Raw genomic sequence first — 26,455 nt, forward strand, 5'->3', positions numbered from 1 at the left:
TTACACAATTTTGTCATTTCTGCATCTTGAATATAAAGGAACAGGAAGTGAGTAACAACGACAAGCAATAATTCAAAAGAATTCAGTCAATTTTTTTGTTTGTTTTAAACTTCAAAATGAAGAATTGGTTTGATCTTTGATCAAAGTTTGGATCATTTCCACTGTTATCAACTCTCAATTTTTATCATGAGTCTTGTGATATTTGGTGTTCTACTTAAAGCCCTACCTCTTGGATTCATGTGGCCGTGAGAATCTGTTTTCATTTTTTAAAAAGGTAAACCTTGTGGTTACAGAGAAAAGCTTGTGCGTGTGATCTGAATATGTCCTAAAGGTCCAAAACCCAGAAAGGTGGGAACAGCAAAAACAAAGAAACAAAAACCCACCAAATGTATTTTTTTAAATCTCATGATGTTTTGGTACCTTGCTCATGATTTTGAACACTTGTTGGCAATGCTGAAATCCTCATACATACTTAATGCTGATAGGTACATGCTATACCTAACTGAAATAACTAAGATAGATTTTTGTCTGACAATTTAATCCATCCGTGGTCTAAACCCTTGTTTTTTAGTTACAGATATAGAAACGCTACATATATTTTGCTTTCCTCCTTCACTGATTATGCTAGTATTTAATGTTACCTGATTCTTTTGTGGCACTACTTGTTATGACTGAATATGTAAAAAAACAAGAAATATCTATGTTTCAACGAAGCCTTTCATATTTGATTTTACTTTGAGAATATTCTTCCACATGACTGTTTTGATATCTGAAGTACAGAGCACTATACCATAACATTCTACTCCATAACATAAAATATTGATAGAAGAGCGTTTGTAGGTTAGTTCTGAACACCATTAGCATTCATTATAAACGTATACATTTCTATATCACATAGATGCTGATTATCTCCCAGGAGCAATCTTTTAGAAGTGATGATTGTATTTAGTGTCCAGTGTGTGTGTGTGTGTGTGTGTGTGTGTAATATATATATACTGTTACTGTATTTATATATATCCTTATGAAGACAGCACCAAGCCTGCATTCTCTTCTGATTTACAATTAATCTGAAAGGATAGGAATTATAACAACAAAATTTTCCAGCACATCATGCATGAGCTAAGAATTGATTGTACTCTAAGAATTAATTGTCCTCAACATCCTCACACTATTGTAAAAGCTTGAAATAATTAAATGTAATGCAGAGTCTGTCAGTTACTTTTCATTTTAAAGAATTGCTAAATTATTACTGATGTGGTTTCATAGGTGATGTTTTTTTGTTTTGTTTTGTTTAAAGAAAATGAAGAATTTAATTTATTAGATTTAATCTTAAGTGATCTATAAGTCTATTTAAAATGGAAGTATATTCATCCCTTTTTCAGGAGTGAAATTCAGAGAACTTTGCAGCATTATCCATGTGGCGCTGCGCATCATGTGCTTAAGACAAATGTGAATAGAGACTTGTATAGATCCCCTGAGCTATGGAATGCATTTCACTGGAAGGGTCAGATCTTTGCTGATTCATACCAGGTATATTGAATTCATTAAATTCAGTGAAACTATGCTGATTATCATCAATGGAGGATCTGTCTCTTAAATATTTAGCAGGAGGTAACTACAGTATTGTGAAGATTCTCAGTGAATTCACTCTGGAAACCTGAGGTCTATTTCAACAAGCACATGTTCCCCTGTCATCCTATTACATTGATCCTACAGCTTAATGGCTCTTCTCCTGCAAGGAAAATGACGATTTCCTAATACATGTTTGTTAACGGTGCTTTTGCTTTGGTACACTGGCTCTTTGAACATGTTGCAGTGGATGAATTTTGAACATAGTGCCATACCTGGGATGAATTTGGGACTATATATTTTTTTTATCTAAAGATTATCATTATTGTGTCTGACTAGCTGTGGGGTAGCGTCTCTGAAATGGTTTGTCTCACTGTGGAATTTTCCATATCACACAAAGTAACCCCACAATTGGCCATGTTAGTTGACAATGTCAGTAAAGAAACCAGACTCTGAATATGCATTGAGATTGGGCTGACCTCTGCATTGGCATGGAGATTGGATTATCTGTCACTGTTGGATGTGATCTGCTTAGGTTAGGGCTGAGATACGTTGGCAGGCCAATATGAGATATGTGCATTGCCACCACCTATATTATTCCCATTTTGACTACCCTTTGCCCGGTGTCCAGGAGGACACATACCAATCTAGGAGCATGATGCCCGCCCTCCTTCCACCCCCACCAATCACACCCATCATTCACCATTACTGGGTGTTAAGGTTGGTTCAGGTTACTCTCAAAGAAGTTCTTTGAGTCTGAACTGATCTGATGCTATTAGCATTCAGGGCAAGGGGGACCACAATCTTCACAGTTCAGACAAACCCTAGGTGGACAAGGGACTTTCCATCAAGAGCAGGTGCTATCTGAAGAGATACTGTCAAGCTTATAAAATTGGTAAATGTACCTTCCCTTGCAGTTGTCCACATAAAGAAAGAACCTTCAAGATTTCATGCATTTGTGTTTATCTATATATCTCAAATTAACAATTGCTACTGCTCAAGATGTATGTTGTTGGAAAGGCGGGCGTGTGAACTTTAGTTCCAGATGACTTGGTACATGGGTGCTATGTAAGAACACAGACATGTAGCAGCTTATGTCACCAACAAGCTGCTTGTAAATATCTATCTAAAGTTCCCTGGCCCCCATTTCTGTAGTATCTGCATTCCTCATAATCTTTAATGTATTTTCCCTAACAGCACCTCTATGAGGTTGGGAAGTGTCATTATCTCTGTTTTACACATCAGGAATTGAAGCACAGAGAGGCGAAGTGAGTTGCCCAAGGTCACACAGGAAGTCTGTAGTAGAGCAAAGACTTGAACCCAGGTCTCTCAAGTTTAAAACCTATCACTGGCCCATACTTCCTGTCTATGTATAAAACGCATTTACAAAGACTGGATTGTTATGAAAATATCAGTACTGGACAACTGTCAAGGTAAACAGCCATTTAGATCTAAAAACCATGACAGCTTCCTCTGAGCATAAAACTCAAAAGATACTTTACAAACATTGGTTCAGATCTTTGCCTGTGTTGCCCTACACTCTGCCAAAGCTGAGCTAGTGGTCTGGAGACGATGGCCCCTGTATAAGAGTGATCCTGATATGGCATACAGGCAAAACAAAAACTTGTATGCCACAGCCCTTTCTTGCTTTTGGTGTAGCAGTGAAGGGAGAAGAGTGATCTCAATGTCACAAGCCAGCTCTGGATTTTTGGCCTCTTTGCAGTCACTAAAGGCCATTGTAATTTACAACACCCCTCAGATGGGTTTTAACACAATGGCTGGTAGAAGGCACATACTGAGAATCACCAGGGTCAGGGCAGAACATTACATCAGCTTTGCACACCTTTATCTGACTGGAGTTGTGGCAGTACCCAGAGATCTGCACCCTTAACTATGTAGAAATTAAGCAGGCTTATATCAGGATTTACCGGTATCTCTTATAATCCGCTTAGGTGGAAAAATCATTGATATCGATTTGGATGCATTTACTGAAAACATACCCAGAGGGGACATCAGTGCATCATCATTTATTAGCGTTTGGAACAAAACAAAAAAGGTGGGAAAAATTGCAGGAATTATTTTTACTTTTTTTTTTAATTTCAAAAAATGTTGAAATTTTTAAATTTGAACAACATGTTTTGATCATCAGAAACTTCGAACCAGCTAGAAAGGTGGATCAAAACCTGCACATTTTCATCACAGAAATTAGGTATTTTCCATCAAAAATTGAATTTGCAATGATATTTTGCTAACAATGTGAAAATCAGAAAATTCTATTCATCTCTAATATTTATAACTCTCCTGGATGGATTTCATGCACAGTAATTTCTCATAAATGTACAGACAGCCTGAGATAGTTACTAAACAAAGAAATTTCAGAACAATTAAAAGCACTGCAAAGAGCATGGCATTATTGTTCAGAGAGGAAAAGGCTTTCTTGGGGCTGAAAAGGGAATAAAGGAAGAAGTCTGTGCCACATTTAACCCATCTTCTATTACAAATCCTAAATCATCATCATCATTCTCCTTTGAAACTGTACCTACAGGACATAAATGGTCCAGATGTAAAGCTAAAGAAATTAAGTAGGAAAGACTCTAGGTCAAAGGGTTCCTGTAATTATTAATGATAAAGTGTTTCACGTCACTGTAATATTAAAAACAATCATGGTCCTGCAGACAGGTGGGAAATAATCTGAACTACAGAAATAATCTGAAATTCAATGGGAAGAAGAAACCTGTAAAAAATAACACTGACAGAGCCCAGTGCACAGAACGTGAGTATTCTTATTTGCATTGCACTGGTGCTTATGTGCCATAATCAGGGATCAGGCCCCATCGTGCTAGGCATTATACCCACATGTAACAAAAAGCCAAGCATTTCCCTGAAGAGGTGATGGTCTATAATGAGGGGTGACAGGTGGATATATTGGCCCGTGAGGAAGTACAATGTAATGGTAAGACCATTATAATTAGCATAAATAAGACATGAATTTGCCATGTGGCAGGTCAACTAAAAGGCAAATGCCATCATAGGCTGCATACCCAACAGATGTTTCATTGAAGATTAGGAGGGTGCAGTAAAAGGCCCTGCTGAAATTTTTGAGTTTGGATACTGCATTCTTAGAGATATATTGTTGCACTCCTTTCAACTCCCTACATTTCAACAAAAATGACCAGGGCCTGGAAGAATTTGACTTATGAGAGGAAATAAAAAAGAAAGCTATTTAGGCTTGGCTTGATTAAGAGATTGCTTAGGGTAGACATAGCAGCCTACAGATATTTGACAAGCATAAACAACAAGGATGAGGAAGAATTATTTAGGGTGATGTTTCATTGTGTAAGTAAGAATAATTGGTTGAAATAAATAAAAGAAAAAATCATCACATTATAGGATAGTCTCGAAGGGTACAGCTACGCAGCAAAATAACCCAACAAAACTCTCCATGGCAGCGATTCTCAAAGCCTAAGTCAGCTTACTCGGGCTCTCAGGTTTGTGCTATGGCCTAAAAATATGAATGTAGACATTCCCACTCAGACTGAAGCCCAGGCTCTGAAACCCAGTAAGGGTGTGGATTTCAGTGCTCAGTCTCTAGCATGAGAGGGAAGGTCTACATGGCTATTTTTAGTCCTGTAGTGCGAGCCTGAGTCAGTTGACCTGAGCTCTGAGACTTGGTGTTGTTTTCTGCAGTGCAGACAAACATCAAGATGAATTGGGGAAATCTGCATCACACGGGACATTTAAAACCAGACTGGACAAAACACTATAGAATGTGCTGTGAGTAATATGCACTAGCAGGGAGATGGAGCCAGTGTGCGAGATCTTTTCCATCTTTACATTCTTTGGTTCTCATCCTGATGGTTCACTGTGACTCCTCTTTCTCCAAACTTATGTGAGATTGATGGGACACCAAATATTATCATAATTCCCAGTTATGCAGAACTTTTAAGTAGGCTATCACCACATTAGTCTATCAGTGCTGTTGAATACTATAATTCAAGTCCTGAAGCACTGTCAGTCAAAAGTAAAGTGGCCACATCCTCTGGTCCTGCTCTAGGTAGCCAGAAATTAGCTGTGCTACCAATGGGTAAGAAAACACCATCTGCTCTTCAGAATTGAAGCTATGATATGTTTTCCCTTTTTTTGTTCAGGTTTCATAACTGATCAGGAAGGTTCCCTTTAACTTTGTAGATAGGAGATTATTTAGTTCATGCTGCTAATGATTATGCTAAATGTCTTTTTAGGAGTCCTCAAAATGACAAACACCTGTCTAATTATTAACATACAGGAACAGGTTTTCATTATGGAAGTTAATAACAGAATGATGATTTGTGGTGTTCTCTATCTATTTTGAAAGGGATGGGAATAGTAAAAGAGACACATAATAACTGTAGCTCACGAAAGCTTATGCTCTAATAAATTTGTTAGTCTCTAAGGTGTCACAAGTACTCCTTTTCTTTTTGCGAATACAGACTAACACGGCTGCTACTCCGAAACCTATAATTGACATTGTAATATCTCAAGATCACTGTCTCTTAATAAGTCTGAGACTTGGAGAATGAGATTGAAGCATAAATCTCTAGAAGAGACTTTCACAAGAATAACTGACAATTATTAGGATAGAAGTTTCAGCGTCAAGTTTTAAGTCTCCCTCTGTCAACAGAAGATGGAAGGACATAAGCCCAAATCTGTAGGCAACAGAGTCACTGATCACCTGGCTGATTACTTTTTCTGTAGGGGAAAGTTGCCATAGCTGGTCTAGTTCTAAAAAACAGATCTCACATATGGTCTTTGTTTTAAGTTGTATTTCTGCCCCACCACAATCTGACTCATTTTGCTCCAAGTCTACAAGACTGAAAAGGGCACAGCGGACTATGTAAGACTTACAGAAATTGCTGCCAATCTCGGGGAAATGTTGTATAATTTCTCACTTATAGATTTATTACACTCAGGTGATTATGCCACAAATAGCAAGATAGCACTAGGGTGAGGAAAATAAGTGAAACAGATTTTCTGAGCATGGCACACAGCAGCAATGATTGACAAGAGACAGGGCCGATTTCTAACTGCAGGAGACTTTTTTTTTCATCTTTTCCAATTTACTGGTGCATAAAGTTCATTCGTGTTTAGCACTGTTAAGAAGCCCAGGAAGTCTTGGATTAGTATCTGACAATCTTCAAAAGTTCAAGAGCTGGGGCTTGGGGCTCAGGGTAGTGGGGTAAGGGCTTCAGCTGAAGCCCCGAGACCCTCTTTCCTTCTGGGCAGAAGCCCCTACCCTACCACCCTGCTGCAAGGTCCCAAGCTCCCCTCCTCAGTCTGGTAGGTGGAGAATGGGGCGTGGGGGACTCCGTGAGCCGCACTTCAACTGTAAAAGAGCCGCAGGTGGCTCATGAGCCACAGTTTGGCCACCACTGGTATATACATTGCAAGTCCCCCATTGCGTGGGTATGAATAGCAGTGAAGATGGTGAGGCACTGCTTAGGCAAGTAGAGGAAAGACATGCCAGTGCCTTAGGGTTAGATTCCCTACACGGCTCTCTGTGCCCAAGTGGTACCTCCCTTGTCTATGCTGCTGTTTTTAGCAGTGTTGTTTCTTGCTGCATCTCCCCTGCAGAGCCTTTCCCCACAGCAGGGGCTGCTGGAGCCTTTTCCTGCTGCCTCCCCCTGCTGGAGCCTTTCACTGCTGCACGTAACTACCCCCCACAGTGCGGACACAACCTGCTTTTCACTATGGCATGTGCCACTGCCAGAGAAGACGGCCTGAGATATATCACAATACCCATTGTAACTGGTGTTACATGTTTGTTGTCCTATTAATGCTGATTCTTTCTTCCCTTTCATGTTTAGTAAGTAGGTCTCAGTTCATTTACAGTTTTCATGATCATTGCCATGGTTATAGGCTAGCTGCCGTTCTGTTCCCTTTTGTGGTGTCTCAGAGCACAGTCCCACAGATGTTAGGCCTTGTGCCTTTCCCTATCCCAGCATGGAATTCCACTGTACTCCCACTCTTAGACTCTTGGCCTACAGGACCCCGCCTATCAACAGTTCTGACCTTGATGGTCTGATGGATTTTGGACAGCCATGGTTCTTCCCTTCAGGCATCTGTGACCACTGGTAAATGCAGCGACCAGACAGCCTTCTTAAACCAAAGTATTGTTTGTTTTGCAGTTGGAACAAGCATTTAGGCCTAGATTTTTAAAGGCATGGAGGTGTTCCTGCGCTCAGATTTGCATTGTCTATTTGATTTAGGACCCGAACTCTCATTTTCAAAACAGATGTAAAAAGAAAAGGAGTACTTGTGGCACCTTAGAGACTAACAAATTTATTTGAGCATAAGCTGTAGCTCACGAAAGCTTATGCTCTAATAAATTTGTTAGTCTCTAAGGTGCCACAAGTACTCCTTTTCTTTTTGCGAATACAGACTAACACGGCTGCTACTCTAAAACAGATGTAGGCATTTAGGTATCTAAATTCCATCAACAGTTGATGATATAGGCTCCTAGGTGCCTAAACTCCTTTTGAAAATGACTTAGGCTCCTACATCAGTTAGGCATTGGAGTACTGTGCACAGAAATGCCTAAATCCTTTTTAAAATCTAGACCTTAGAGAAAAAGGATTTTAAAACAACAATCTACACCCATATCTATTTTATCTAAAGGCTTACCATCCTCCGATAGTAACACAGGCAGTTCTAACTTCTTCAGCTATGTCCAGTGTGGTCCTGGTTGAGAGAGAGTTCTTTTTGAAACCTGCCACAGTCTTGATCTCCCATGTACATGGGCTTTTCTTGTCCTGCCTTTCTTTCTTAACTCTCAAGTGTTTGCTGAGAAGCAGATTATCTTGAGCCATTTCTTTTCTTCCTGCTCGTTTTTCCTTACAGAACCCTATTAAATTAAAACATATAATCATACAGTAAAATTTCCAAAAGCCAGGTTAACATGCAGTATTCATAAAATATGACAGGGGACCTCCAATCCTGCCACAATCTGATACACAACCTTTTAAATTGCTTTTCTGGCTTACATGAGGGATTAATTTGTCTTTATAAATTTTTATTTGGCTGTTGCCAAAGCCAACATTTGCATATGCTGATTTAAAAAAAAAGGTGACTGCCTTCACTGGAGTTACACCAACGGTGAGTTTGACCCATAAACTCTTAATGTTACATTTTGTGCCATCAGAGTAAGACATTTTCTCCACATGTTTGTCAAGGCATGACTTTTCTATTAACTGCTATCAAAGGAATATTCTAATGCTCCAAGAGCAAATTTTCAGTAGCCAATTGCCACCAGAAGCTTCCTACATTAGACACACAGTACTGTGTTTCCATGCACTTCCTTTGCACACAAAGGAATCTACATTTGTGCTTGTAAATGGGCATTTGCATGTGGTTACCAACGGTATAGTCATAAATGGGGAATTATGTACATGCAAATGGTGAGCATCGAAGTATATGGATTATTGAAAATTGATTTTAGACTCTGATTCTTGGCTGCATTGGGGCACATTTATACTACCTTCTCTGAAGTAAAGTGCCCATGTAGCCAGCCATGGGAGGATCATCTGGAAGGTTGTGTCCAGTTCTGGTGTTCACAATTCAAGAAGAAAATTGATGAATTGGAGACGGTACAGAGAAGAGCCTTAAGAATGATTATAGGATTAGAACACATGTTTTATAGTGATAGACTCAAGGATCTCAAGCTATTTATCTTAACAAAGAGAAGATTAAGGGGTGATTTAATTATAGTCTGTAAGTACCTAGATGGGGCGCAAATATTTGATAATGAGCTCTTAAGTCTTGCAAAGAAAGGAATAACACGATGTGATGGCTTGAAGTTGATATGAGACAAATTCAGACTGGAAATAAGGCATAAATGTTTTAACAATGAGAGTAATTAAACACTGAAACAATTTACCAAAGGTCATGGTAGATTCTGCATCATTGACAATTTTAAAATCAAGATAGGATGTTTTCTTAATAATTATGTTCTAGGAATTACTTTGGGGAAGTTTTATGGCCAGTGTTGTACATCAGGTCCGACTGTATATGATCACAGTGGACCCTTCTGGCCTTGTAATCTAGGAATCTATGAAAAAAATGAAATCTCCATGTAGGTGGATCCTCCAGAGGCACACAACTAGTGTAACTGCTCCTGTACTACCTTCCTTCCTGCTGATAGCTTGTGAGGTGTGACTATGAAAAAGAGGCATGGTCAGGGGATTAGTGCACCCTATCGATGCCTCACTGCTATACTGGTTCTTTTTAGGGTAATTTAGAGTACCCATCTGGTTGTTCTAATTTAATCCAGGTGAGTGGAACTATGGCAAATATGGCTCAGGATTAGGGAGCATAAAGGGGGCTTTAAAGCCCCCTCTTGAGTTGTCCTTTATTGTAGATGAGACTCAAAGCCTTGTTCTTTCAGACTCCCATTGACTTCTGTGGACTTTTGATGGCAACTTAAATCGTGACTGTATTAACATTTATGTTGATGAGCGGTAAGTTTGAGGATGGGTTTGAACAAGTGAAAAGTAAACTTACCAACTTGCTTTGCAGGTACTTTCCATCAGTGTATCTCAACCTTTTTGAAACCAGGGACTGGTTTGCTGCCTTCCTAAACTGTGTCAGGGAGATCTCAGGGACCAGCACCAGTCCATGGACCAGTCGTTGACAAACACTGCTCTAGCTATATTTTTTTTTAAACCTAAAAATCTGTCCATTTTTTTTCATTCTGTCTACCTGAATGACTGCCTAATCTCTTCCTGTGGTATCCTAATAGATATTCAAGGTGCTAGAACTATAAATGAAAGGGGGGTATCAGCAGTGTGTTTTTGGTAATGGGTCCTTGGCTATGAAACTCACTTCCTGCCTTGGTTAACCAGAACCTTGTCTGATGACCTGTTCCTATTAGCCAGGGGTGGGCAAACTTTTTGGCCCAAGGGCCACATCGGGATGCAAAAGTGTATGGAGGGCTGGGTAGGGAAGGCTGTGCTCCCCAAACAGTCTGGCCCCTGCCCCCATCAGCCCCTCCCACTTTCTGCCCCACTCAAAACCCCTGACCCATCCAAACCCCCCCGCTCCTTGTCCCCTGACCGCCCCCTCCCCACACCCCATCTAAACCCCCTGTCCCCTGACTGCCCCCCAGAGCCTCCTGCCCCTTATCCAACCCCCCAGTCCTGGCCCCCTTACCATTCCCCTCAGAGCAGCATGTCTGGCCATTGGGCCTGCCACGCTGCCCAGAGTGCTGCCCGCGTGGCTGTGGCGGAGGGGAGGACAGCAGGGGAGGAGCAAGGGGCTAGCCCCCGGGCCAGGAGCTCAGGGGCTGGGCAGGGTGGTCCCACGGGCTGGATGTTGCCCACGGGCTGTAGTTTGCTCACCTCTGTACTAGCCTCAGCTGTTATATGGGTAGGACTGAGGTGGGATTGAATGATGATTGAGAGGAGAACAAGAAAATATTCTGCATGGAGATTGCAATGGATGATATGCTAGAGTGGTGGGAAGGTTTCCTGAAGGATTTTTTTAAAGATAAATTTAATCTATTTGTTGAAATTTGTTGGGTCAGATCCTCAGCCAGGACAAATTGGCATACCTCAGTTGAATCCAATAGTTCCATGCCAATTTAAACCAGGTTCTGGCCCTGTATTTTTTTAAAAAAAACTTGTGATGCACTGACAATATTAGAGAAACACAGAAAAAGTCTAAATAAATACACCTGGCCAAACACTTGTGGCTTGCTTTGGTGACTAGTGTTTTTTTTTGTCAAGCATTGTATGGAAAAGAAATCTGAGTAAAATATCCAGGTTTGTTGATGAAGGATACCAATAGTGGAAATTAAGTAAATGCAATTTTACTTCAGCTGGTAAATCTTCTTATAGTCAAGCTAACATCTCATCAGCAACACTTACTGTAATTACCTCTCCTGCTTTTTACTTGCTGGGGATAATTCTGCCCAGGGAATATTTCTGGGGGATATGTCCTCCAGTGACAGATGTTTGCACTGATACTTCGCATGATAAGAGCAAAAATAGACACCACATCAAATTAACATTCAATGAAAGTATAGTAGCATAAATGGAAGTGGCACAGAACCATTTTATTTCCCCTGCTATCTTCAGACCGTAATTTTGTGGCCCTATGTATAGTTACAAAGGAGTAATTGCTTTTACATTATTGCTGTAACATACAAACATAGTCTAATTCAGCATTAATGTCCAGCTGTCATCTTTCCAAAAGTACTTGCTGTCTAATTATCATAGGTTTGCTGCTGCTTTGAACTAGAAGAAGAGATTCTGCTCAGGGGCATTTTGACGTGGTGATATCTGTTGAAGTGACAGATGTTTATGCTGAAACTGTCTGATGTTTTTAAGGTTTATGCACGTTTCAATAAGTAAGTGTTAAATGATTTCCTGTATCCTTAAAGTTCAGGTTAGAAGATCTCCCTGGTAGAAATGTCAATGCCACACAAAAATAAGGGCACTATTTTCGTGCCAGAATTTTCAAAGCGGAAGAAGCCATAGGGATCCAGCACCAATGCTTGTGTGTGTGACTGACATGGGGATTGCATTGAAATACATGGAGCTGCCCTTCTCTGATAACTTTTCATTTCCCCAGAACAATGTCTTATTAGGATGGGGAAATTATTCCTAAGCATATAAGGGATTTTACTACAGTGAAGTGGTATGATGGTCCTCATTGACCCAACTTTGATTTGCAAGCTGACGGTGAAATTACTTTGGCTTTTGGTATAAACACAGTTAACTGTGCTGGAAAGGTGGTGATGTGATGTCTTGGAATGAAATTCACTCTTGTGCAAAGGACCAGCATAAAGCCTATGCATAATTTAAGCCTTCAATAGGTTTACATGGAATGTATACAGGGCTGAATTTCACCTTTGGAGGATAAATTATGGAATTTCTTTCCCATCAGAATGACTCTTGACTGTAATGTGGTGCAGGAGTTTAATTCCTCATTCAAACAATATGTAATGGGCCAACCAAAAAGGAGGAGGAGGATGACATTGATTGAACAATGTTTCGTATTCTTTGTGTAGAAAGTCATTCATTTAGCAGTGACAAGTTAACAAGAAGTTTTGTCTGTGTGTGTACTTCAGGCTGTGCCATATTTTAAGAAACAGAACTTGGGTAAACTATTTGAGCTCCAAAACTACTTATTAGGGAAGATGTGGAGCAATATATATATTTCTTTTTTTAATCAGGAAAGCACTTATGATTGAATAGATGCGGAAAAGAGAAAGTGAGACTACAGATAAGAGTACTTGCCTATTTCTTAGTATCTTTCAAAGCCAGCAACAGAAATTCAGCCATTTTTCTAGTCCCACATAACTAATAAAACAGAAACCTGAGGCCCCAAGTCTAGGAGCCATTACTCATACAAGCTCAGTTGGACCACTTGCATGAGTGAAGCTTATTTACAATCAGAAACACAATACTCCTGATAAGAGAAGTAAAATCAGGAAATTAAAACAGAAAAGTGCGGGGGGGGGGGGAGAGTTTAAATAACATATGAAGAAGAAAGGACTTGCAATTTATTGGTGTAAAACTATGTTATAGGCCCTAATCCTGTAAGTGGCTCTGTGCAAACAGATCTTGGATCTGTGTAGCACCCCACTGAGTTCAGTGCAGCTCCGTGCTGACAAAAAGGTCCACACAGTGCAGCTCCCTGCTGACAAAAAGGTCCATACAGTGATGAGCTGCCAAAATCTTAATAACCGGTTCCCTGTAAAAAGTTCTGATTTAAGGGATGTGCCCCAGTATGTATTTTTTGTACCAACAGGGTTACCATATGTCCGTATTTTCCCGGACGGCGATTTAAGAACCAAAAAGCCTGATCTGTCCGAGAAAATACGGATGTATGTTAACCCTGCGTAAAGTTCTTTTTTAAAAAGATGGGCCTGAACTAGAGATGAGCTCCGTTTCACATGTGTGGATCCCCGCCACTCCCTGGGGGTGTGCTAGGGTGACCAGATGTCCTGATTTTATAGGTACAGTCCCAATTTTGGGGTCTTTTTCTTATATAGGCTCCTGTTACCCCCCAACCCCTGTCCTGATTTTTTACACTTGCTGTCTGGTCACCCTAGGGTGTGCACGTGTGTGGGTCCCAGCTGCTCCCTGCCCCCCTCATTGAAGCAAGTGTGCAGGGTTACTGCCCTGGGAACTGCAGGGCACCAGTGGACGTGGGGTCAGCTGCAGACAGGGGCATGGGGCAGGACTAGCTGGAGGCAGAGGATGTAGGGCTGGCTGCGGGCAGGGCAGGGGGTGTGGAGCTGGCTGGAGACAGGAGGGTGCGGGGTTGGCTGGAGGCAAGGGGATGTGGGGCTGGCTGGAGACGGGCAGGCTGCGGGCAGGGCAAGGGGTGCGTGTGGTGGGGGGTGCGGCAGGGGTTGCAGGGCCGGCTGGAGAAAGGGCAGGGGGTGCATGCGGCAGGGACTGGCTGCGGGCAGGGCAGGGGGTTCAGGGGTGGCTGGAGACGGGCTGGCTGCGGGCAGGGCAGGGGATGCGTGTGGCAGGGGCTGGCTGCAGGCAGGGCAGGGGGTGGCTGGAGATGGGCTGGCTGCGGGCAGGGCAAGGGGTGCGGCAGGGGCTGGCTGCGAGCAGGGCAGGGTGTGCGGGGGTGGCTGGAGACAGGGCAGGGGGTGCGTGCAGCAGGGGTTGGCTGCGGGCAGGGCAGGGGGTGCATGTGGCAGGGGTTAGCTGCGAGCAGGGCAGGGGGTGCATGTGGCGGGGTTAGCTGCGAGCAGGGCAGGGGGTGCATGTGGCAGGGGTTGGCTGCGAGCAGGGGTGCGGGGGTGGCTGGAGGCAGGGGCTGGCTGTGAGCAGGGGTGCGGGGGTGGCTGGAGGCAGGGGCTGGCTGCGGGCGGGGGTGCGGGGGTAGCTGCAGGTGGCGGTGCGGGGCTGGCTGGAGGCAGGGGCTGGCTGGAGGCAGGGGGTGCGGGGGTGGCTGGAGGCGGGGCTGGCTGCGGGCAGGGGGCGCAGGGTGGCTGGAGGCAGGGGGTGGCTGAAGGCAGGGCAGGGGGTGGCTGGAGGTAGAGAGTGTGGCAGGGGCTGGCTGCGGCAGGGTGGTGGGTGCTCACGGGGAGAGCAGCAGGACGCAGCCCAGGCCCAGCAGAGCAGCCGGGGACCCACCAGGCAGCATCGGGAGCCCCAGGGCCAGGGGTCGGGGGAGCAGCAGCAGCACCAGGGCTCGTTCCCAGGGCCAGGGGCAGCCCACATGGCTCCCGCAGTGCAGCGCCCCCCCCGGTGGCCGGAGAAGGAATTACATCACTTCCCGGCCGGAGCCCATCAAAGCCTCAGCGTCCCCTGCAGGGTAGAGGCTTAACAACCGGTTCTAAAACTGCTTCAAAATTTAACAACCAGTTTGCGCAAACCAGTGAGAACCGGCTCCAGCTCACCACTGGTTACACAGGCCCCCAATTCAACAGCCCATCCTTATTCTGCAAAACACTTAAGCACATTTTAACTTTTGGCAGTTGGGAGAATAAGCATAGGGTTGTTTCATGCTGATCTATGTACACAGAGAGACCTGGGATCTGATGTACCTTTTCCTAGACTCATCTGCTGCCTAGTTAGCAGCTGTAAAGGAAACCCAGCCAATGAAGGCTGCTTGAGGCTCCTGTCTATACACCTACAGGGTACGTCTAAACTGCCCTTAAAAATCCCACAGCATCAAGTCTCAGAAACAGGGTCAGCTGATTTGGGCTCACAGGTTTCAGGTTGAGGGGCTATAAAATTATAGTGTAGATGTTTGGGCTCAGGCTGGAGCCTGGGGTCTGAGACCCCACGAGCCCAAATCTGCCTGAGCCTGCACATCTAGATTGCTATTTTTATCCCCAATGCCTGAGCCCCACAAACCCAAATCAGGTTCTGAGAATTGGTGCCATGGGTTTTATATCGCAGTGTTGACATACCGACAGTGACCTGCATATATCTCTATGAGGGATGGCTTGTGTCTCCCCAGAGACAGTATAGCATTTCCTTTCACATCCCCTGATGACCTTGCTGTCTTAAATATGTCTATCTTTTTGGAAAATAAGGCGGTGGTTGTTTTTTTTTAAACAATTTAACAAACACCTCAAAAATGATGAATCAAGTAACTTATAGTTATAGTCAACTGGTGAATTATTTTACATTTTAAAAAAGCTATATTCACTCTAATAAACAAATATAACATGCTTCCAAATGAAATTATATCAAGCTGGAGATCAGCTATGGGTCAAATTGGAGATAAAATATTATCTAAAAATGTCTCAGTTGATAATGAATATGCTTTCGGGGGGGGGTTACATGATTTTATATGTTTTAATGCATAATTTTCTCTATATTTACAGTAGAGAGGTAGCGTGAAGTAGCTGACAGGTCATTGGAGGCCTGACTATTCCTTGGCAAAGTCTGTTTCCCACTCTGCTGCTGACCAGCTGTGTGACTTTCTATTCCTTTCTTTCCCTTTTATTTGTCTGTCTTTTCTCTCTTGCCTCTTTGGGGCAGGAATTGTTTTCTACTATGTGTTTGTGGCCCCACTGTACAATCTCAGCTGAAACCTCTAAGCATGACTGTAGTAATAATAATATTAACAATTGGATGGACTTTTATATAATCTTGAAACTAGAGCAATAGCAGCATTCCGAGAGAACAATTGCTTTTCAGTTTCTTTAGGGTGATGTAGAAAATGGAGTGTGTTAAAGAATTTGGTAGCATGTGGTGAGTTTATGAAGTTCAGACTCTCTCTTTTTTGTTAAGATAGAAATAGGAATGCAGGCACTTTAGCCTTGCAGGAATTTTAAATAGTCAAAAACAGGTATGCTCTCTTTTGGCATTTTCTCTGACTTCAGCACAAAACACACCTTACAGGCTGCCTTTTTCTTTTTCTTCTTCTTCCTTCTTTCAGATTATTTGTCTGCCTTACTGGTTCTTTGAAGATTTTTATTGTATGAGTTTTTCTAAGAATTTTTACCTCTGAAAATATAAGGTATTAGAGGAATGGCAGATTGTTCCAAGGAAGAAAAAATATTGGACCAGATTCTTCACATAACATGGACAGCTGGAAGCGGATAAAAAACAGGGTATGGGAGATTAAAACATACATTCCAAAGAGAAATGTCAGTCACTATGCAAGAGTTTAGGTTATAGAAGTAGACTCTGATCCTGACATTATCTGCAATATTATTTAAGGAAAACTCTATGAGAAATTCATCAGTCCCAGATGGAAAATTGGAAGTCAATGCCAGGTTCTGGACCATACTGAGGCAATAAAAGCCCATCTATGTGTTTGAAGAAAAGTGGGCAACTCCATGTGGTTTTTAGGTAAAATGCTCTTTTCAGCCATGAGATGAGAGTAAATTATGGCGTGTTCCATTTGCATTAACTGATAGCTTCTTAAGCTTTTTAATAGTGTAACTACATTGGATTAAATGATGAAGCTGAGTCTCTTCTCACCTATGCTGGTGTAAATAAGGAGTAAGATTTCACAGAAATCAATGAAGTTATAACAGTGTGAAACTACCGTAAGGGAGAGGCGAATCAAGCCCCAGTCCATCCACTATTGTGACTTGTTCTGTTGTTCTTCACTGTAAATTGGAGGGTACATGGTCTTACTTTGTTAGTGAAATAATTAGCCTAACTTCAAAAAGGGGCTCATTGTGCCAGTCTGCTTAATACATATTTTTACTTTCCTTCTCCCTCGTGTGTCAGTAAATCTTGCAGAATGAATACTCTAAGGGAATAGGAATGGCAGTAGCCTAATAATAATAATTCTCAATTATTTCCCTTCAACTTAAATAATTAATAAGTAATACGTCTTATCTAATCAAGCTGAGATTTCAACTCAACATCCTTATCTCAATTTACTGAGCCTTCATGACAGCACTATTTCTTTCTGCCTCTTTCCCTTAGGGGACCCCCTTCCTTGAATTCTGGGAGGGGGAGATTAAACTGATAGATGGTATCAGTAAAAGAGTGATTATGAGTTTTCAAAAGCTGATATTATGGCTAGTGCATTGGCTTAAATGAGGATACTGAAATGGATAATAGCTTTCAATTAAGAATGCATGAAACTGTCCTGATGTGATACATTACACTACAGTAATTTAATGCTCTTCTGAAAACAATAAGAGAGGCTGAAATGAAAGGGATAAAATCAGTGATGTACTTGCCACTTCTGCTGATGTTTCTCTTCCAGGTACTATGCATAAGTGGCAGTTTGGCAGTGTATCTTTTTAAACTAGCCCCTTACTACAGCTGGCAGGGTGGTTGCTGGTTCTTTTTTGTCTACTGCTCTACCAAAATGATCAACATACTTTAATTAGCAACCTAAAACATTATAATTTTTTCTGGTCTTAAAATAGATGCATCTTTGAAATTACTTTAGCATAAACAAAGATAGGGAGAATGGTGGACCTGGATAGATAATACGATACAGACTTTTTCACCTCTTGGTGAATGGATCCCAAGCCCATAGAAATCTAGAGGCTGGACCCTCAGGTGATATAAATCACTGTAAGTCTATTGACGTCAGTGGAACTCTACGAATTTACACCAGCTAAAGATTGTCATGCAAAAGTAGACCGGCTGCATGGTGGTTTATGTGAAATGAGTTTTCTGGCTTCAATCTTGTTTCCAGTATTGCGTACCCAATAGAGTGACAAAGACTGAGCTGAAAATTATCTTTTATCTATTGAGGGGTTTCCATCCCAGTCAGGTTGGAGGAACACTGGTGAGTCTGTAAAGTGAAAATTAGGCTTGGTTGAGAATATTCTGTTGATATTGCATATTGATGAAAAATTGGGCTTTTGAGATTTTTCATTTAAGTTGTCTACTTCCTGGGGAGAAATCCAATGTTTACTTAAAAATCAAACTCCCTAAAACCAAAAAATTTTTGGACACGGAAACAAACAAAATTTATTTTGAAATGCTGGCTGCAACACCTCATGAGAAATGTAGTATGGGTGCCTCATGCCTCAGTTCTTCTCTATGGACCAGATTCCCCAGTGGGACTGTATTGCCACACAATATAGATTGGTTTCAGAGTAGCAGCCGTTTAGTCTGGATCCGCAAAAAGAAAAGAAGGACTTGTGGCACCTTAGAGATTAACAAATTTATTTAAGCATAAGCTTTCGTGAGCTACAGCTCACCTCATCGAATGCATTCAGTGGAAAATACAGTGGGGAGATTTATATACACAGAGAACATGAAACAATGGGTGTTACTCTCTAAGGTGCCACAAGTCCTCCTCTTATTTTTAATATAGATTGGGATTCCTATGATGCACTATAGTGGCTCAGCAAGGGGTGCATCATGGGAGATGTAGCCCAGCTAGGAAGACCAGTCCATTGAAGAAAATAGGAGCGTAAGGCATTTGAATTACAACTCCCATGAGGAAATCCCACAACATCATTTCTGAAGTGAAATTTTTGGTTTCCAAGATTTTCACCAATAAAAAGAAACTTCTATAGAAAATTTTGATGAAAATGATATTTTTCATTAATATTTGGTGTTCCTTCCCCATTTGGTATTTATTAAGAAAGCATTATTTTAGAATTCTCTGTGACCTCATACTAGAAAAGAAACTCCCTTTAGCATGATGTGATTTCAATGGGATCTACAGCAGTGATAAGCCAGCAAGCAATAACAGTTCTTTTCAAATGGCAGCAGGATATTTTAACAATACACTGATCTAACCTGACCATCTGCTGAATTCCTTTTTTGTATTCTTCACTTTCAGGCTACTCTCATAGGTGTGGATACTTTCTAAATGTTAGCAAATTAAGTAGAACAGAATTTAGGTAAAATTCTGCTCGTCTTCTTTGCAGCATAAAACCCACAAAATAATCTTAGCCTAATGTGGTCAGGAACCTAATGGAGAATTTGTATTGATTTAGATGCATAGACTCTGATCCAGCACTTCAACATGTGTTTAACTTTAAGCATCTGAATAGTCCCACTGACTCCAGGGGAACTACTAGGTGTTTAAAATTAAATGATGTAATGGTTTGGGACCATAGTAAGTGAATCCTTCAATACCAGGTTTCCACAAGCAATACATATAATGCATAATGATTCAGGTAGACATTTTTGCTTGCATTTTCAAAAGCACTCTGCATAGGTCTTATTGCTCCCACTGAAGTCAATGGTAAAGCTCCTTCTGACATCATTGGGCCAGAGTTAGGCCAGGACGGCACACTTATGAAAATCCCACTGTCTGCTTGCAGAACTGCATGCATTCTCATAAGGGTAAAACCTGGCCCCAGACTGTTTCCTCCCGTGTTCAGTGTGAGCCTGATTCTCCCCTTCCTTGCACCTTGTTCAGTCATTTACACTTGTGCGAAGTGGATGTAAAATGCTGCCATATCAGAATTTTCCACATGCTAAAATCAGTGGTAGCACTTTACACTGGTGTACATAAATGCATAAGGTGCATGACTATAGACATTTAGATCCTCTTTTTCTACACCTCCATTTTCCCTCTTTCTTCTTGTGGAGAATGGCCTTAGGGGACAGGGACAGGTACTAGAAGACCTAAATTCTATTTTCTACTCTGCTGCAGATTTTCCATACGTGCCTGGGCAAGTCACTTGATCTATCTGTGCCTAAGTTTCCACCTCTGTAATATGGGATCATAATTAGATCTAGTCAGAAAATGGTTTTCCAATCCTGTGAAAATTTCTGAAATTTTGAAAAATCATCCTGTCTGGAGTTGGAACAAAAAGTCAATCTTGAAAATGTTCGCCAAACTAAAATCGGGGGGGGGGGGATGGTCCTGTCAACTGAAATATTTTGTTTTGATCATTTCAGACTCCTTAATTTTGATTTTGACCATTTTTTCTATTTTTAAAATATTGCTTTACTCCAATTAGCTTAAATTTCCAAATGAAAACTCATTTCAAAACAGAAAATCTGAATTTTTCATTTCAAAAATGTCAGCATAAAATGTATTGAAAATTTTGAACAAAAAATTCAAAAAGAAATCTGAAGTAAGAATAATTGGTCAAACCAGGCTTTTCATGCAGCCTGTTCTGGTTTTAATAAAACTGGCATTTTCTTTAATAAAAAAAAAAAAGTCAAATTCCAGACCACCTCAAATCATAATTACTTACATCACTCGGCGTTCATTGGATAAATACAAAATATAAATATCCTTTCCATCTCTGCATATTTATAAGAAGTGTAGTAAGCAAAAACAAGCAGGAAGCAGCACAAATTACTGCACTGCTTTCATGAAAAATGTTCTTTTAGGTTATAGGCTACAAAATAGGTCAACTCCCATCCTCTACCTCCCAAATAATAACCTGCCTATGAAGACAGGAAGGAGAAAATATAAACAACATTTGGATTACATTTTGTTGTCACCAAACCATTCTGCGGAAGATGCTAGTATTGCATGTAGATTATCAGGATCCCTTGTCTTCAGAGGTATCAACATCTCTTCTGGGTAATTAATCACATCCCTAATCCTATTGAGACTAACAAATTTATTTGAGCATAAGCTTTCGTGAGCTACAGCTCACTTCATCGGATGCATTTGGTGAAAAATACAGAGGGGAGATGTATATACACACACAGAGAACATGAAACAATGGGTTTTATCATACACACTGTAAGGAGAGTGATAACTTAAGATGAGCCATCACCAGCAGCGGGGGAGAGGGGGGAAGGAGGAAAACCTTTCATGGTGACAAGCAAGGTAGGTTTCAGAGTAGCAGCCGTGTTAGTCTGTATTCGCAAAAAGAAAAGGAGTACTTGTGGCACCTTAGAGACTAACAAATTTATTTGAGCATAAGCTTTCGTAAGCTACAGCTCATTTCATCAGATGCATCCGATGAAGTGAGCTGTAGCTCACGAAAGCTTATGCTTAAATAAATTTGTTAGTCTCTAAGGTGCCACAAGCAAGGTAGGCTATTTCTAGCAGTTAACAAGAACATCTGAGGAACGGTGGGGGGGTCGGGGGGGGGAGAAATAACATGGGGAAATAGTTTCACTTTGTGTAATGACTCATCCATTCCCAGTCTCTATTCAAGCCTAAGTTAATTGTATCCAGTTTGCAAATTAATTCCAATTCAGCAGTCTCTTGTTGGAGTCTGTTTTTGAAGTTTTTTTGTTGAAGGATAGCCACCCTCAGGTCTGTAATCGAGTGACCGGAGAGATTAAAGTGTTTTCCGACTGGTTTTTGAATGTTATAATTCTTGATGTCTGATTTGTATCCATTTATTCTTTTACGTAGAGACTGTCCAGTTTGACCAATGTACATGGCAGAGGGGCATTGCTGGCACATGATGGCATATATCACATTGGTAGATGCGCAGGTGAACGAGCCTCTGATAGTGTGGCTGATGTGATTAGGCCCTATGATGGTGTCCCCTGAATAGATATGTGGACACAGTTGGCAACGGGCTTTGTTGCAAGGATAGGTTCCTGGGTTGGTGGTTCTGTTGTGTGGTGTGTGGTTGCTGGTGAGTATTTGCTTCAGATTGGGGGGCTGTCTGTAAGCAAGGACTGGCCTGTCTCCCAAGATCTGTGAGAGTGATGGGTCGTCCTTCAGGATAGGTTGTAGATCCTTGATGATGCGTTGGAGAGGTTTTAGTTGGGGGCTGAAGGTGAGGGCTAGTGGCGTTCTGTTATTTTCTTTGTTGGGCCTATCCTGTAGTAGGTGACTTCTGGGTACTCTTCTGGCTCTGTCAATCTGTTTCTTCTCTTCAGCAGGTGGGTATTGTAGTTGTAGGAATGCATGATAGAGATCTTGTAGGTGTTTGTCTCTGTCTGAGGGGTTGGAGCAAAGGTGGTTATATCGTAGAGCTTGGCTGTAGACAATGGATTGTATGGTATGATCTGGATGAAAGCTAGAGGCATGTAGGTAGGAACAGCGGTCAGTAGGTTTCCGATATAGGGTGGTGTTTATGTGACCATCGCGTATTAGCACCGTAGTGTCCAGGAAGTGGATCTCTTGTGGGGACTGGTCCAGGCTGAGGTTGATGGTGGGATGGAAATTGTTGAAATCATGGTGGAATTCCTCAAGGGCTTCTTTTCCATGGGTCCAGATGATGAAGATGTCATCAATGTAGTGCAAGTAGAGTAGGGGCATTAGGAGACGAGAGCTGAGGAAGCGTTGTACTAAGTCAGCCTTAAAAATGTTGGCATACTGTGGGGCCATGCGGGTACCCATCGCAGTGCCGCTGATTTGAAGGTATATATTGTCCCCAAATGTGAAATAGTTATGGGTGAGGACAAAGTCACAAAGTTCAGCCACCAGGTTAGCCGTGACATTATCGGGGATAGTGTTCCTGACGGCTTGTAGTCCATCTTTGTGTGGAATGTTGGTGTAGAGGGCTTCTACATCCATAGTGGCTAGGATGGTGTTTTTAGGAAGATCACCAATGGATTGCAGTTTCCTCAGGAAGTCAGTGGTGTCTCGAAGAGAGCTGGGAGTGCTGGCTTACAGTGTGTATGATAAAACCCATTGTTTCATGTTCTCTGTGTGTGTATATAAATCTCCCCTCTGTATTTTTCACCAAATGCATCCGATGAAGTGAGCTGTAGCTCACGAAAGCTTATGCTCAAATAAATTTGTTAGTCTTTAAGGTGCCACAAGTACTCCTTTCTTTTTACGAATACAGACTAACATGGCTGCTACTCTGAAACTAATCCTATTAGCACCAATGGACAACAGCCAAGCTATTTCAGCAAATCTTTATTACTTCTCTTTAAATTCATATAGCATCTAAGATTAAAGAGTAACCTTAGTTAAAGAACAAAGACGGTCTGTTAATTGACCAAAAAACCTCAAACCAGAATCCCCACAAGGGCAATGAAATACCAGAATTCAAGTTTTGTTGCGGGACTTCTAAACCTATTTGGTTTTGTCTCAGTGCATGGCTCATTAACAAAGTTGTAATCTATACCAGTGCTATCCAATCAAGTTTCTCAGGGACTCCTTGAAGACATTACAATAGGAGTTATTCATTAGTCTATGATATGGGTGCCTATCTATCAACCTTTTAATCTGTGGGGGCATTGGCATAATTGTCAGTAGGAATGCTGATGTTTTGCATACAAGCCTCTTAAAGCTTTCAAAGAATGGCACAAGTTTTTATGGTAATTACATGTAGCAAAGGTTTAGCAGAATCCAATGGCTGGATGCGAAATCGAAACAAATTTAGACTAGAAATAAGGCACACATTTCTGAAAGTGTGGGTAAATTAAGCACTGAAACTATTTACTTGGGGATGTGGTGGATTCTGCATTACTTGAAGTCTTTAAATCAAGATTAGATGCCTTTCCAAAAGATATGCTTTAGCTCAGTCAGAAGCTGATTGTCTTGAGGCAGGAACTGCATGGTGAAATTCTATGGCTTCTGTAATGCAAGAGATCAGATTAGATGATCAGAATGGTCCCTTCTGGCTTTAAAATCTACGAATATATAGAGGACATCAAAATATACGTAATGGCTAGACACACACATGATTCACAGGCCCTGAAGTTTAAACAATTTAGGTGCACTGCCATCTGCACAAATGTATTACTCCTGTATTACTAAAGTCAACAGGAATTTTGCAATTGTAATGGGTGAAAGACTGAGCTCAAAATTAGAGCTGAATGAAAATCAGAATTTCTGTCAAACAGGAAATTCTGATATTTGGACTTTTTTTGTCCCAAATTTAGTGTAAAACCTGAAATATTGAAATTTTCCATATCATTAACAGTTCTGAGCAATCTCAATTCCAAATTCTCTAAATATTGTGTTTTGACATTTGTGATCGAAACAAAACATTTAGACACTTCTTAAAATTAAATGTTTCATTACGGTTTGAGCATTAAACTTCATTTCCTTATAGTGCCACACTGCCTCATGGGATTTGTAATTCTAGGTGTCTCCTATGGGCCTGGCTCCCTGGCCAGACTCTCTCTCTGATGAGGCTCTGCAGCCACAGGACTCCCATGATGCACCAGTAGGATCATTCAGATGAAGGTTATGGGGTTCATGATGGGAGATGTAATCTAGCCACAGAGCCTGGCCCATAGGGAAGAATGAAGCACCTGGAACTACAGCTATTATGAGGCAAGGCACCAGAATCAGGAAATGCAGTTTAATATTAAAATGACTTGAAAGAAAATATTCCAGGTCAGGTTGACAAACCTGAAATATTTCAGTTTGGGTCAGTCTGATCTGAAACAAAGTAGTTTGTGTGAAATCGCAATTTTTCAGCAGAACATTTTGATTTTTGCGGAAGCTGCATTTTCTATCAAAAAAATCATTTTGACAGGAAATTCTGAACCAGCTCTACTCAAAATGCTGTTGGCAGTTCCATGCTTTTGTGTGTAACTTGTGTATTCAGCCAAATGAGATAACTGAATATGCAAAGGGTTAATTAGGGTAACATGCTAACACATTACAACCCACATAGCCAAGCAAAATTGCCCACCAAAATGTGGTTCGCTAGTGGGCATCTCTATTAGTTTCAAATCATGCCACTGGTGCCTTTTTTTCTGGACTACTGAGTCATGGTTGTGTGCAAAGAGGACTTTGTTAATTCTTCTTGATAGGGTTATGGCTGTCTTTGTGTGGAGGCATAGCTAGCTGGGCTGCAGAGAGCAAGCAGCCACAGTGCAGTTAGAGATTAGAGTGTCTGATCATCAGTAGTGTCACCTTTTATACTGAAGGGGTAAGCATAGTGATTATTAACTTTCCAGGAGAAGGAGTTACCATGTGATGGTTATGTATAGGAATGTAGATGACTGTACTTCCAGGTACTTGATGAGAGAGGACAGTATATGTGGAGGAAGGTATAAAACCTGACTGTTGCACTTTCTCTGCTCGCTTTGTTTGCTTGAACATTGAAGAGCAAGGAAAGGTAGAGCCATGGTGCCTCGTCCTGCGGTAATAAGCTGGCACACACTGTGCACCCATTTAAAGTGAAGCAGAAGTGTCACTGCGCTGTTCACTCCCTACGAAACCAGGGATTCTGGGGTTCTGGCTATGACAGCACAATCCCTTTACCCTCTTCTCCACCCCAAATATAAGTTTGTACATTTAAGACGCAATCTAAGTGATTTCCTTGTTCTTTGTAGGCTTGTGCTGCAAGGTGCAGGATCAGTGGAGCTATTCATGAGCTTGAAGTTAAGGAAGTGCTTTGCTGGATTGTCCCAGGGAGCTGAGACTCTTGCAGGATCAAAGTGTGGGTGATGAGACAAAGGCTTTTAGGGGTGCTCTGCTCACAGATGTGCCTGCCTATTTACCCTGAACTCTATACCAGAAAACTAAACCTGAAGGAGCTTACATAGGAGAAAAATCAGACAAATGATCTGCAGAAATACTGACGTTAATGTTATCATTAGTATATTAAAAGACTACTTTCCCATTAAATGATTTTTTGTTCTTTTCATGACCACCTAAATGACTAAAGGGTGATAATAACACTCATTATTTTAGGAGCACATTTGCATCCCTAATGAAAGAGCTCCTAACGGGCACAAAAAACAGAAGCAAGTCTCTGAATTAATTAAAATGGTTTGATTGATTAGATAAAAATGCAAACACAAACCACACACAAAGTTAAGATTTTCTTTTATCTTCATTTGAATTTTTTTTAAAGTGCCATAAGCTTTTTGTTCTTTTCCCTGTAACAATGGAACATCAGAACACACAGTCGTATCAGTATAATCTATAAAAGGAAAAGGAGTACTTGTGGCACCTTAGAGACTAACAAATTTATAAGAGCATAAGCTTTCGTGAGCTACAGCTGTAGCTCTAATAAATTTGTTAGACTCTAAAGTGCCACAAGTACTCCTTTTCTTTTTGCGAATACAGACTAACACGGCTGCTACTCTGAAACCTTTCATTATAATCTATGTAACGGCAAATTCTGAAGAAGAAAACTACAGGATACCTT

General features: G+C 41.3%; 1 long non-coding RNA gene across 1 annotated transcript in view; it reads left to right on the forward strand.

The window, feature by feature from the left end:
* LOC122455885 overlaps positions 1-26,225 on the forward strand; it is an 83,557-nt gene extending 57,332 nt beyond the window's left edge. The window contains exon 3 of the long non-coding RNA XR_006274390.1: positions 25,635-26,225. This is a non-coding gene — a long non-coding RNA (uncharacterized LOC122455885). The remainder of the gene's footprint in view (positions 1-25,634) is intronic.
* Positions 26,226-26,455: the final 230 nt, after the last annotated feature.

The sequence above is a fragment of the Dermochelys coriacea genome, chromosome 9 (assembly GCF_009764565.3).
Source record: "Dermochelys coriacea isolate rDerCor1 chromosome 9, rDerCor1.pri.v4, whole genome shotgun sequence".
Lineage (NCBI taxonomy): Eukaryota > Metazoa > Chordata > Testudines > Dermochelyidae > Dermochelys > Dermochelys coriacea.